The sequence below is a fragment of the Phyllobates terribilis genome, unplaced genomic scaffold (assembly GCF_046119375.1).
Source record: "Phyllobates terribilis strain yellow unplaced genomic scaffold, ASM4611937v1 Scaffold_11__3_contigs__length_659146591, whole genome shotgun sequence".
NCBI lineage: Eukaryota > Metazoa > Chordata > Amphibia > Anura > Dendrobatidae > Phyllobates > Phyllobates terribilis.
In genome coordinates this window covers 486,543,213-486,557,429 of record NW_027362771.1, presented here as the reverse complement: position 1 = coordinate 486,557,429, position 14,217 = coordinate 486,543,213, and positions in this window count along the sequence as shown.

The window sequence follows — 14,217 nt, the reverse complement described above, 5'->3', positions numbered from 1 at the left end:
TTGGCTGCTGGTCACATTAGACCTTCTAAGTCGCCTGTGGCTGTTGGATTTTTCTTTGTTAAAAAACGGACAGCGGTTTACGTCCATGTCTGGACTTTTGTGAAATTAATAAGATTACCGTACGCAATTCCTACCCATTGCCGTTAATTCCTGACTTGTTTAACCAGTTAGTGGGGGCCAAGTGGTTCTCTTAAATTGATCTCCGGGGGGCATACAATTTGTTACGAATGAAGGAGGGTGATGAAAGGAAAACTGCTTTTAACACTCCGGTAGGTCATTTTGAGAATCTGGTGATGCCTTTTGGTCTTACCAATGCACCCGCGTTTTTTCAGAACCTTATTAATGACATCCTGAGACCTTTGATTGGTAAGAATGTGGTTGTGTGTTTGGATGACATTCTAATTTATTCACCAGATCTGGAGTCCCATTGGCAGAGCGTACGTGAGGTGTTGCAGTTATTGAGTGATAATTCACTTTTTGCTAAGCTGGAGAAATGTGAGTTCGCAGTGCAGAGAATTAGTTTTTTTGGCTACATTATCTCCAGCGAGGGCTTTGAGATGGACCCGGTGAAGGTTCAGGCTGTGCAGGAATGGCCTAGGCCTATTGGTTTGAAATCGATACAGAGATTTTTGGGTTTCACCAATTATTACAGGAAATTCATTAAGAATTTTTCTATAATTGTTAAGCCGCTGACCGATCTCCCCAGGAAAGGTGCGAATACGGTCCAGTGGACTACTGAGGCCATTGAAGCTTTTGTATATCTCAAGGAGAGGTTCAGTTCTGCCCCTATCCTTATGCAGCCTGATGAGACCAAGCCTTTTTTGGTCAAGGTTGATGCTTCTTCGGTGGGGGTCAGTGCAGTTTTGTCTCAGGAGAACAAGGATGGAGTACATCCCTGTGCTTTTTTTCGAAAAAATTTTCAGAAACCGAACTTAATTATGATGTTGGTAATCGGGAATTGCTGGCTATTAACCCCTTAAGCCCCGCGGGTGGTTTGCACGTTAATGACCGGGCCAATTTTTACAATTCTGACCACTGTCACTTTATGAGGTAATTACTCTCGAACGCTTCAACGGATCCCCCTGATTCTGAGATTGTTTTTTCGTGACATATTGTACTTCATGATTGTGGAAAAATTTCTTCGATATCACTTGCGTTTATCTGTGAAAAAAACGGAAATTTGGCGAAAATCTTGAAAATTTTGCAATTTTCAAAATTTGAATTTTTAAGCCCTGAAATCAGAGCGATATGTCACACAAAAGAGTTAATAAATAACATTTCCCACATGTCTACTTTACATCAGCACAATTTTGGAACCAAAATTTTTTTTTGTTAGGGAGCTATAAGGGTTAAAAGTTGACCAGCGATTTCTCATTTTTCCAACAAAATTTACAAAACCATTTTTTTAGGGACCACATCACATTTGAAGTCACTTTGAGAGGTCTTTATGACAGAAAATACCCAAAAGTGACACCATTCTAAAAACTGCACCCCTCAAGGTGCTCAAAACCACATTCAAGAACTTTATTAACCCTTCAGGTGCTTCACAGGAATTTTTTGAATGTGGAAGAAAAAAATGAACATTTAACTTTTTTCACAAAAATGTTAATTTAGACCCAATTTTTTTTATTTTTACAGGGGTAACAAGAAAAAATGGACCCCAAAATTTGTTGTGCAATTTCCCCTGGGCACGCAGATACCCAATATTTGGGGAAAAAATACTGTTTGGGCGCACGGCAGGGCTCGGAAGGGAAGGAGCGCTATTTGACTTTTTGATTGTAAAATTTGCTTGAATAATTAGCGGACGCCATGTTGTGTTTGGAGAGCCCATGTGTGCCCAAACTTTGGAGCTCCCCCACAAGTGACCCCATTTTGGAAACTAGACCCCCCAAGGCACCTTTCTAGATGCATAGTGAGCACTTGGAACCCCCAGGTGCTTCACAAATTGATTCGTAACAATGAAAAAGTGAAAAAAAAAAACACTTTTTCATTTTTATGAATCAATTTGTGAAGCACCTGAGGGTTCCAAGTGCTCACAATGCATCTAGATAGGTGCCTTGGGGGGTCTAGTTTCCAAAATGGGGTCACTTGTGGGGGAGCTCCAATGTTTGGGCACACAGCGGCTCTCCAAACGCAACATGGTGTCGCTAACAATTTGAGCCGATTTTCCGTTAAATTTGTTAGAGGACACCATGTTGCATTTAGAGAGTCCCTGTGTGCCCAAACATTGGAGCTCCCCCACAAGTGACCCCATTTTGGAAACTAGACCCCCCAAGGCACCTATCTAGATGCATAGTGAGCACTTGGAACCCCCAGGTGCTTCACAAATTGATTCGTAACAATGAAAAAGTGAAAAAAAAAACACTTTTTCATTTGTATGAATCAATTTGTGAAGCACCTGAGGGTTCCAAGTGCTCACTATGCATCTAGATAGGTGCCTTGGGTGGTCTAGTTTCCAAAATGGGGTCACTTGTGGGGGAGCTCCAATATTTGGGCACACAGCGGCTCTCTAAATGCAACATGGTGTCCGCTAACAAATTTAACGAAAAATTGGCTCAAATTGTTAGCGACACCATGTTGCGTTTGGAGAGCTGCTGTGTGCCCAAACATTGGAGCTCCCCCACAAGTGACCCCATTTTGGAAACTAGACCCCCCAAGGCACCTATCTAGATGCATAGTGAGCACTTGGAATCCCCAGGTGCTTCACAAATTGATTCGTAACAATGAAAAAGTGAAAAAAAAAACACTTTTTCATTTTTATGAATCAATTTGTGAAGCACCTGGGGGTTCCAACTGCTCACTATGCATCTAGATAGGTGCCTTGGGGGGTCTAGTTTCCAAAATGGGGTCACTTGTGGGAGAGCTCCAATGTTTGGGCACACAGGGACTCTCTAAATGCAACATGGTATCCGCTAACAAATTGAATGGAAAATCGGCTCAAATTGTTAGCGGACACCACATTGCGTTTGGAGAGCTTCTCTGTGCCCAAACTTTGGAGCTCCCCCACAAGTGACCCCATTTTGGAAACTAGACCCCCCAAGGCACCTTTCTAGATGCATAGTGAGCACTTGGAACCCCCAGGTGCTTCACAAATTGATTCGTAATAATGAAAAAGTGAAAAAAAAAACACTTTTTCATTTTTACGAATTAATTTGTGAAGCACCTAGGGGTTCCAAGTGCTCACTATGCATCTAGATAGGTGCCTTGGGGGGTCTAGTTTCCAAAATGGGGTCACTTGTGGAGGAGCTCCAATGTTTGGGCACACAGGGACTCTCCAAATGCAACATGATATCCGCTAACAATTTGAGCCGACAATTTGTTAGCGGATATCATGTTGCATTTGGAGAGTCCCTGTGTGCCCAAACATTGGAGCTCCCCCACAAGTGACCCCATTTTGGAAACTAGACCCCCCAAGGCACCTATCTAGATTCATAGTGAGCACTTGGAACCCCAGGTGCTTCACAAATTGATTCATAAAAATGAAAAAGTGTTTTTTTTTTCACTTTTTCATTTTTACGAATCAATTTGTGAAGCACCTGGGGGTTCCAAGTGCTCACTATGCATCTAGAAAGGTGCCTTGGGGGGTCTAGTTTCCAAAATGGGGTCACTTGTGGGGGAGCTCCAAAGTTTGGGCACAGAGGGGCTCTCCAAACGCAATGTGGTGTCCGCTAACAATTTGAGCCGATTTTCCATTCAATTTGTTAGCGGATACCATGTTGCATTTAGAGAGTCCCTGTGTGCCCAAACATTGGAGCTCCCCCACAAGTGACCCCATTTTGGAAACTAGACCCCCCAAGGCACCTATCTAGATTCATAGTGAGCACTTGGAACCCCAGGTGCTTCACAAATTGATTCATAAAAATGAAAAAGTGTTTTATTTTCACTTTTTCATTTTTACGAATCAATTTGTGAAGCACCTGGGGGTTCTAAGTGCTCACTATGCATCTAGATAGGTGCCTTGGGGGGTCTAGTTTCCAAAATGGGGTCAGTTGTGGGGGAGCTCCAATGTTTGGACACACAGGGGCTCTCCAAACGCAACATGGCGTCCGCTAACAATTTGAGCCGATTTTCCATTCAATTTGTTAGCGGACACCATGTCGCGTTTGGAGAGCCCGTGATGTGCCTAAACAGTGGAGCTCCACCACAAGTGTCCCCATTTTGGAAACTATACCCCTCAAAGATTTTATTAAGGTGTATAGTGAACATTTTGAACCCAGAGGTACGGCACATTATTTGTTTACGTTAGGTCATCATATTGAATAAGTTTTCATTATTCTTGAGCGCAAGTGCTCGCTACTTGAGTTTGCATCGGGTACTCAGGTATGCACCATGTACAGCGTGTGCTCGAGTGACATGCTCGAGTCCCTGCTCCGCATGTTTCACGGTTATTAGACACCCAAAAAAAAACATGCGGGGATCGCTCGTGCATGGCAGGCAATCCCCGTAAAGTTTTTTGGCCGCGAAGCATATGGGGCAGAGACTCGAGCATGTCACTCAAATACCCACGATACTAAATGCATACCAGAGCACCCGATGCAAACTCAAGTAGCGAGCACTTGCTCTCAACACTAGTCGCCATATCGTCATCTTTTTTCCTTACTTTTGAAAAAAATCCCAACCCCAGCCCTAACCCTAGCACAACCCTAGCCCCAGCACAACCCTAGCCCCAGCACAACCCTAGCCCCAGCACAACCCTAGCCCCAGCACAACCCTAGCCCCAGCAGAACCCTAGCCCCAAACCCAGCCCTAACCCTAGTCCAATCCTAACTCAAGAGTTTATTTTTGACGCCGTTCCTTGTGCGGTATAAGTGATTAGACGACTTTATTCTTCGGGTCGGTGTGATTACAGCAATGCCAGAATCATATGGGGATTTTATGACTGACAGCTGTCACACACTAAAAGACGCATTTTTTGTAAAATCTAGTTTTTGCATCGCCATATTTTGAGAGCTATAATTTTTCCAGATTTTGGCAGACAGTCATGTGACGGCTCGTTTTTTGCGGGATGACTTGACGTTGTTATTGGTGCCATTTTCAGGCACGTGACATTTTTTGATCGCTTTCTATTCCGATTTTTGGGAGGCAGAATAAACAAAAACCAACAATTCAGGAATTGTTTTGTTTTTTTTTTTTTTATTCTGTTCCGCGTGTGGTAAAATTGATGAGGCAGCTTTACTCTTCGGGTCAGTACGTTTACAGCGGTACCACATTTGTATCATTTTTCTATGTTTTGGCGCTTATACACAATAAAAGCTATTTTATAGAAAAAAATATTTTTTAGTATCGCTTTATTCTGAGAGCTATAACTTTTTTATTTTTCGGCTGATGGAGCTATATGGTGGCTTGTTTTTTGCGGGACGAGATGACGTTTTCAGCGGTATCATTTTTATTTATATGCGTCTTTTTGATCGCGTGTTATTCCACTTTTTGTTTGGCGGTATGGTGATAAAGCATTGTTTTTTGCTTGTTTTTTTTTTTGTTTTTTTTTACCGTGTTCACTGAAGGGGTTAACTAGTGGGACAGTTTTATAGGTCAGGTTGTTCCGGACGTGGCAATACCAAATATGTGTACTTTTATTGTTTTTTTTTTATTTTTTTTATAATAATATTTATTGATGGGTACATTATATTTTTATTTTTGGTGTATTATTTTTTTTATTTTTTTATAATATTTTTGCACATTTTTTTTTTTTTTTTTCCACTTTCACACAGTTTATACACTTTATTACTTTGTCCCACTCTGGGACTTTCACTTTTTTTTTTCTGATCGCCTGCATGGCACAGGAATGGAGCACCATCCCTATGCCATGAAGGCTGTCAGAAGTGCACAGTGTGAAGATTGCTTGGAGATGCACTGCGCATGTCCAAGCAATCTTCCTGCTCTCTGGTGACCCGGATGTTGTCATGACGACATCGGGTCGTCATGGCAACACCCGGGAAGCCTTTGCAGACTGCGCTGGAAGCCGGAAGAGGAGGTGAGTATCGCCGATCACCTCCCCTTGCCCCCGCAATGCCGCGATCGACTTCGATCGACTTCGATCGCAGCATCGCGGGGGTTAATGTGCTGGGAGCGGTGCGTGACCGCTCCCTGCACATAGTACCGGGTGTCAGCTGTGACAATCAGCTGACACCCGGCGGCGATCGCGCCCGCACAGCCTGTGTGCGCGCGCGATCGCGATGACGTACTAATACGGGTCTGGCTCTTAAGTCCCAGGGCACAGACGCGTATTAGTACGTCAGATGTTATTAAGGGGTTAAACTCGCGTTTGAACATTGGCGTCATTTCTTGTAAGGTGCTAAATTTCCTATTCAGGTTTTCACAGATCATAAGAATTTGATCTATCTGGATGCTGCCAAATGCTTGAATGCCCGTCAAGCTAGGTGGGCACTTTTTTTTTCTCAGTTTAATTTTTCTGTTACCTATATCCCTGATACTAAGAATGTTAAAGCCGATGCTTTATCTCGCAGCTTTTCTCCCATGGTTGGTACCGAGGAGGAGGAGAGCATTTTACAGGAAGGAGTTGTGGTAGCAGCATTGGACTCCGTTTTGGAAGATGGGATTCTGAAAGCCCAAGAGGGTGCCCCATCTAACACTCCTCATGGGAGGTTGTTTGTGCCTAGAACCTTTAGGAGAGATTTGTTTGTGGAGTATCATGAGTCTCGGTTGGCAGGTCATCCAGGAATTTCTGAGACTAAGAGACTTATCAGTTGCAGTTTTTGGTGGCCTGGGTGGCAGAAGGAAGTCATCAAGTGGGTGCGTCAATGTACGGTGTGTGCTAGGTCAAAGGCTTCACATACCCCTGCTGCGGGGTTGCTTTGCCCTCTGGAGGTTCCTAGTGCGCCTTGGACGCATCTGGCAATGGATTTTATTACTGACCTTCCTGTGTCCGAGGGTTTCACTGTCATCTGGGTGGTCGTGGACCGTTTTAGCAAGATGTGTCATTTGGTTCCATTCATTAAGCTACCCTGCGCTAAGACACTCGCTAAGGCATTTGTTAAGGAAATTGTCAGGCTCCATGCCGTTCCCACTGACATTGTTTCTGATAGGGGACCTCAGTTTGTGGTTCGCTTTTGGCGTGCCTTTTGTGACAGGTTGGGAGTCCATTTGTCATTTTCGTCAGGTTATCATCCGGAGTCTAATGGACAGAGTGAAGGAAAGAACCAGGATGTTGAACAGAGTTTGCGTTGTTTTGTGGCAGACAATCAAGAGGGGTGGTCTGAGTTTCTGCCACTCGCAGAATTTGCTCTTAACAACCATACATCCTCCTCTGCTGGGTGTTCTCCTTTTTTTGTTGTACTGGGAGACATCCGTCTTTTGGTTCGTTCTCCATATTAGGGTCGGCGATGCCGGAGGAGGAGAATTTTTCCGGTGATTTGGAGAGAGTTTGGACTAATGTATGTTGTAACCTTCAAGAGGCTAACAAAAAGTCCAAGAAGTATTTTAACAGGAAACGTAAAGAGGTTTGGTTTACTGTGGGTGACATGGTTTGGTTGTCCTCAAAGAATCTGCGGTTGAGGACTCCCTCTAAAAAATTGGGTCAGAAGTTTGTGGGGCCATTTAAGGTGCTTCAGGTGGTTAACCAGTCTGCTGTTAGGTTGAAGGTTCCCACCTCCTGGAAGATTAATCCTGTGTTTCATGTTTCCTTGTTGAAAAAGGCTGATGTATCAGATAGGGAGGCCACTGTCACAGTTCCTCCGGTGGTGGAAGACGGCGAATATGAAATTTCTCGTATCCTGAATTCCAGAGGGCATAGAGGGAGATTGCAGTATCTCGTCGCTTGGAAAGATTTCGGTCCCGAGGATAACTCCTGGGTAAAGGCGGATGATGTCTCTGCCCCTAGACTTGTCAGAGCTTTCCACAGGAGATTTCCAGATAGGCCTGGGCCTGGAGGATCCAGAGGATCCTCATAAAAGAGGGGGTACTGTTAGAACCCTCCTGTTTGTTTTTGTTTCTATCTTGTGTTTTGCGGTCACGTGACCATCTTCCTATATATTTCAGCTCCGCCCTTCTGGCTTTGCTGGACTTCAGTGTTGTTTTGACTGTCTCTCTAGCCAGGTGCTTTTATGTCTATCTATCTCTAGTTTGCTTGGTCCTCTGGGATCTCTAGTACTTTTGTCAGTTTATCTTTCGCTCTGCAACTACTTCTGTTAGGAGGTGTCCCATTTTTGTCCCAGTCCTTAGTTCTTTTAGGGACCCCTCCCTTTCTCTATAGGTCTCCGTTCAGACTAGCCGAGGACGAAGGCGGGTCTGTTCACAAGGAACAGGTTGCCCGCTACAACGTAGGGACTCAGCTTAGTCTTACTTTAGGGACAGCTCTCCCCTTCTTTCCCTAGTTTATGTTGCTGATCATAACACCTGCAGCCAGTGAGCCACTGATCAGTGACGCACATCACTGATCAGCGTCTGTGCTCGCTTTTGGCCAGGACTTTTTTACCCTGTCCATTTTTTTTCCCTGTTTTGCACCACATCTATGCGTGCGTCCTCACTGTCAACAAGTTTTTTTTTAATATCTAATCTGTATCTTCTCCCATTCAGTTTCATCCCATTGCTTCTAGTCTTTCTTTGTGCAAATGAGAATATAGCTGATCCCTCTACAATGGTCGAGGCCTTGAGATTTTCGTAGACAGCTAGTAAGTCTCCTCTCAGTTATCTCTTTTGTAAGCTAAACATTCCCAAATGGATCAAAGTTATCACTGTTACATAGAAAACTTTTATACAAGCATCCTTCTCTTCATATTCCTTTCTGCCAGAGCTGCCACAGTATTTAGTACTGTCTGAAAAACTCAGAGAGGACTACTAAGGTCACTAATTGGGCAGCTGCTCATAAAGGGTGAGAGCAGAGCCCAATTTAGCAACAACATGCTGGTGGGATATCCTTTTCTTGTACATGGTGATGGCAGCACCCCCACCGCTGTACGAGGTACTATACACAGGTCCACAAACCAGACTGTGTACTGGGGTACAATAAAAATATGGGGGGAGTTGATCTGTCTGATCAAGTCCTCAACCTCTACAGTGCTATGCCGAAAGCTAGTTGTGGCCCCTGAATCCCGAGCCTGCACCCTGCAATAGTGTGATTATACTTACCTTTTCCGCACTTCAATGGGCATTTGCTTCATTGTTCTTCTGCACAGGTGCCTGCGAGTCACTGCTACTGAAGGGTGGAAAAGGTAAACTTAATCGTGCCATTGCAGGCCCACAAGTACATGTCACATGGCACTGTGAAGTGGTATGCGAATGAACACAAGAGGCAGGAGTTTTCTTCCAGGCACCACCACAGAGTCTGGAAGAAGTCATTAACATAAAGGATTAAAAGATGATTTATAAAAAACAAGACAGCAGCTATGAGGCATACAGGTAAGACTATTTTAACAATTCTGTCACTTGTATACCCATAGTAATAGGTTTAAAACATCCCAGGGGGTGACAGATTCCCTTCAAGGAAAGCAGTATAATGCTATGTGAAAGTTTCCTGCCTAATTTGAAAATGATTTGTTATGAGTCTAGATCTAGCTGAAGTCATCAAATGCTCTTTTAAATTTGAGAATTAGACGGCCATTTGATATTGATTTTCATGATAATTACACCAGTTTCATCAGATTTAAAAGACATAATTAATGAGTTTTGCTGTGCGTAATGTGAAAGCTGCTAACAGATCAACTTTTAAGGAGTATTTCCATCTTAGACATTTACATCCACAGAATATGCCATGAATGTCTGACAAATGCCATTTTCACATTTGTACTCCACACCTTTTTTCAGAATGGGTGTTCCCTATCCTGCTTTTACATCTATTCCGTAACTCCCATGGAAATTAATGAAGAGGACCACAAATATTCATGGCCATCTCTCTATTTATTGGAAATTGGAGTGCATCTATCAGACAGTGATGACATATCCTGTGGATAGGCAATAACTACTTATGGTGGAAATACCCTTTTATTAGACTGTCTCTATAAGCTGTGATGACGGAAGGGGCTGTGATGCAATGCTACACCCTAGCAGGTAAATGGGGATATTGAGTCTTAATATCAGTATTTTTAGAGAAAGGTCTCTGTAACCTCATTTAAACCCCGTGATTTCAATGTGTCCTGTTTGTATATCATCTATCCAATTGACTCAGTGATAGCGATATGGGCTATGTTGGATGCATATGCATACACTTGTCAGTGTTTCACTATAAATATACATTTTTCTACAATCATGTCTTCCTTGTTAGTACCATCTTATAATTATATCCTTCTTAAAAAGGCAGCTAAGCAACGTCTACCAGTTATTAGATACTTCCACGGTCTACTAGTACTGACCATGGATGTTGTCTTTATATGGTACAGGGCACAAAGAGATAACAGGTTTGAATCATCATACACAAAAAATTATTTTATTTTTACATCACGGAACATATGTAGAAGACGTTTCAATTTTTATTTAAATTTTATACAATTCTCATTACTTTTTTATAATTGTTCTCTTAATGACGCTAATAGACACACTTTTTTAAGGACTATGTAAAGGTTTAATTTTTCAATGAAAACGGTTGCTGGTGCCTTGGCGCCAGTTTTTTTCACTTTCCATGTGTATATACATTCTCTGCTGTTAACATCTCTTAAGCTATGTAATTGATGAAGTGGACGGGACGTCCACGAAAGGCATCTGTTTTTAGCTTGTCAAAAGAATAAATCCACAACACAAGTCCTGGATTCTGTATCATCTGTTCTAACGGAGGAGCGCGGAACTACCGACATCTGTCATCTTTTCCTTTATGTTGTTAACCACCAAGGTTTGGTGTCTCCAGCAGCCCTCTGTTACACTCAATATATGAGTTGTGCATGACACAACCCCGCAAGGTAAGCATATTTTCACTTATTTAATTTTGTTTGCCTGGGTAACAGCACTATTGCGCCCCATTCTCATCTCTTTATAGAAACTTTACATTGTGGCATCCATTCCCACCACCTTTATCCTGCCACTATACCCCACTATTCTGTAAGGCCAATGACACCTCCTTTTTCCATCTAAATCCACCACATTCATCTCTTGCTGAACTAATATATTCTATTCCTATTAGATCCCCTTGCCCCTGGTATAGCTTCCCACATGTGATAGGCTGGAGGCTACTGAAATGGTGCATGGTGTGGAGCTACCGTGGGGTAAGTACCGTTACTATGAAATATAACCATCTGTGATGACACATCTTTTCTTCTTAATTATGCCAGACATACATTCCACAGGTCAGGAACCATACACCTTTATTGTTAGGTTGACTTTTGAACTTGTGATCTTCTTTGGTTGCTCAACACAGCTAATTGTTTGTATAAGCCTGAATGCTGATCACTTGATGTGATATTGGTAATTGATGAATGGCTGCTATTCACATCTTATATCAGCTCTTACAAAGTAACATCTGCCAGTTTTGCAATACAGGTACTCTGAACAATGGATGTTTGCTAGATATGTTAAATACAATTGTAGGGTGTTTGCTAGCCAACATTGAGGGGATGAGCTGTGGATATTCAAGCATTGTGACTTAATATCATGATCCCTGACCCTTGACCTGTGAATGATGGCTTGAAAGGACAAATGTGAACTATAAAAAGCGGGTCTTTGTGTCTGTTCTGGGAAATTCTACAGGATGTCAGGCTAGGGGACCACAGCCCTGGCTGGAAAATAACTGGAAAAGAACTGCTCCATTGACCATTGCTGAACTCTCAGATATGATTTGAAGAATCCAGGTTGGGAAAATCAGGTCACCTGGACACATATTACATTGCCCAAATCCTGGCAAGCAGCAGAAGGGTGAGTCTCTGTAATTTGCCCCATCTTGTGTAGTTGTTGAGACTATTTTATATGTTATTGATTGTTGGTGGTTCAATAAATTATTGCCACACTGTTTACCATCACCCTGTGTTGTCTGAGTAATGTTCTACCCATGGTAAAAGAGAGTGGGCGTTCAGAGGTATGCGTCCTTGTCCATGCAATCTTTCTAAAGACCACCGGGCCAGCGGACAAGAGCACCCACTGACCCCCGTGTTTTCACACTGTCCTCTACATGATCTGTGATATGCAGGGACTTTAATGGAGGAGACTACACTTGGGTTACAGAGCAGTAGCTGATGATGTTAGCCCTATCCCATGTACAACATGTAATTGATGATGCGGTGCATATTGGGGCAGTGACATTGGTCTGAGAAATCCATATGAAAGACGACCATAACATCACTGTCATGATAGGAAAGAATCGGCAGCGAGATCATGTGACTCAGCTTCCCACAAAAAAAATCGGATTAACTCTTAATTCCCTGCCATTTGTAACATTCACTACAACAGTCGAAAATCAAAATAATAGTGACAGCAGAATGAACAGAATATAAAGAATACACCGACACAATGAATATAGTTCATTAATTTTTATTTTTATCTATTATCCAATTTAGTTTTACTTAATCATCCAGTGCCATTTTTAGATTTGCTGCATAAAAAGGATGTGAACCAGAGGAAGGCAAAACAACCCTATATGTGGGGAAAAATTCCTTCCTGACCCCACATACTGGCGATCGGCTAATCCCTGGTTCACTGCAGTGTCAGCTCTGGATGGGGCCCTGTCACACCTTTACATGGAATATTTCATACATATCTAATATATATGTTTGTCTTATTTTTATTTTTAGACTATTTAAAGCATATATCTAACTAAGGGCGGCTTACACTAGTTGATTATTGAGAATTGGTGCTTCTTTCCTATACTTATTATTACATACCTATGCTTATCCTTTCTTACATAAACTTTTCCTTACTTACCTATGCTCATCCTTTTTTATTTTTTTAATTGAATGCTAAATCTAGTTATCTTATTTAACAGTACTTATCCTTTTTTACCTATACTAATTCTTTCCTATCTATACTTCTCCTTTTTACCTATACTTTTTTAATTACATTTTAAATATGCTTCTCCTTTCTTACCTATATTTTTCCTTTTTTAATTATACTTATCCTTTCTTACTTCTACTTACCTCTAATTATCCTTTTTTACCTATTCTTATCTTTTTTACTTATACTTATCCTTCATTACATATACTTACATATACATAGCCTTTCTAATATATATTTATACTTTTTTACTCATACCTATCCTTATCTACCAATATTTATCATTACTTACCTATGCTTATCCCTTTTTTATTGATCGGATGTTAGATATACTTATTCTTTTTTACCAGTAATTATCCTTACATATACTTAGATTTTCTTACCTAGACTTATCCTTTCCTGCCTATATTTTTATTTTAACTAGACTGATCTTTTTTTTCCTATACTTATCTTTTCTTACCTATATTTAGCTACACTTATCCTTTTTACTTCTATTTATCCTTTTTTAATGCATACTTATCTTTTGTTACCTTTGCTTATCATTTCTTTCCTGCATTTATCTATACCATTTTCCTATATTTAACTATACTTATTCTTTCCTACCTATATTTACTTATAATTATCCTTTTTTACCCTTTCTTATCCTTTCTGACCTATATTTATCATTTTTACTTATACTTATCCTCTCTAACCTATATTTACCTATTCTTATAATTTATTACCAATACTTACCTATAGTTATTCTTTCTTACCTATATTTATCTTTTTATCCTATACTTATCCTCTTGTACCTACACTTATCCTTACTTATCTATTCATATATTTACATATACTTATCTTTTCTTATCTTTTCTTACTTATACTTATTCTTTCTTACGTATTTTTACCTATATTTATCACTTATAGTTATCGATGCGGAGGTCCCTGATGATGTTGGACATCTGATCTTCTGCTCTTCTCTGCATGATCTTCTGGAAGCTCAGGTATGCAGCTTGCTCTGATATTATTGAGCAGGTGTCTTGTTGAGGGTTTTCTAGTTGACAAATGAAAACCCTCTGAACACGGCCTGGTCCTCTGGTGTTATAGATAATGTAGCCTCTGCCGCTTGGATCTTGTCAAGCTTAAAAGCGCGTAACTTTGGTTTAGGCTTAGTTGGCTATAGAGAAGATGCAGAAAAAAGTCATGGTGAAAATTAGTGACTAATTAAAATAGTCTTGACTTGAAGTATAGAAAAAAAATTGCTCAATATTAAGGAACGTTTTGAAATGTAAATGTAATATTGTAGATACAAAACCATCACAACAAGCATTGCAGCTCAAGTTTAGTCACTTCAGTGCGATTTATCCATTT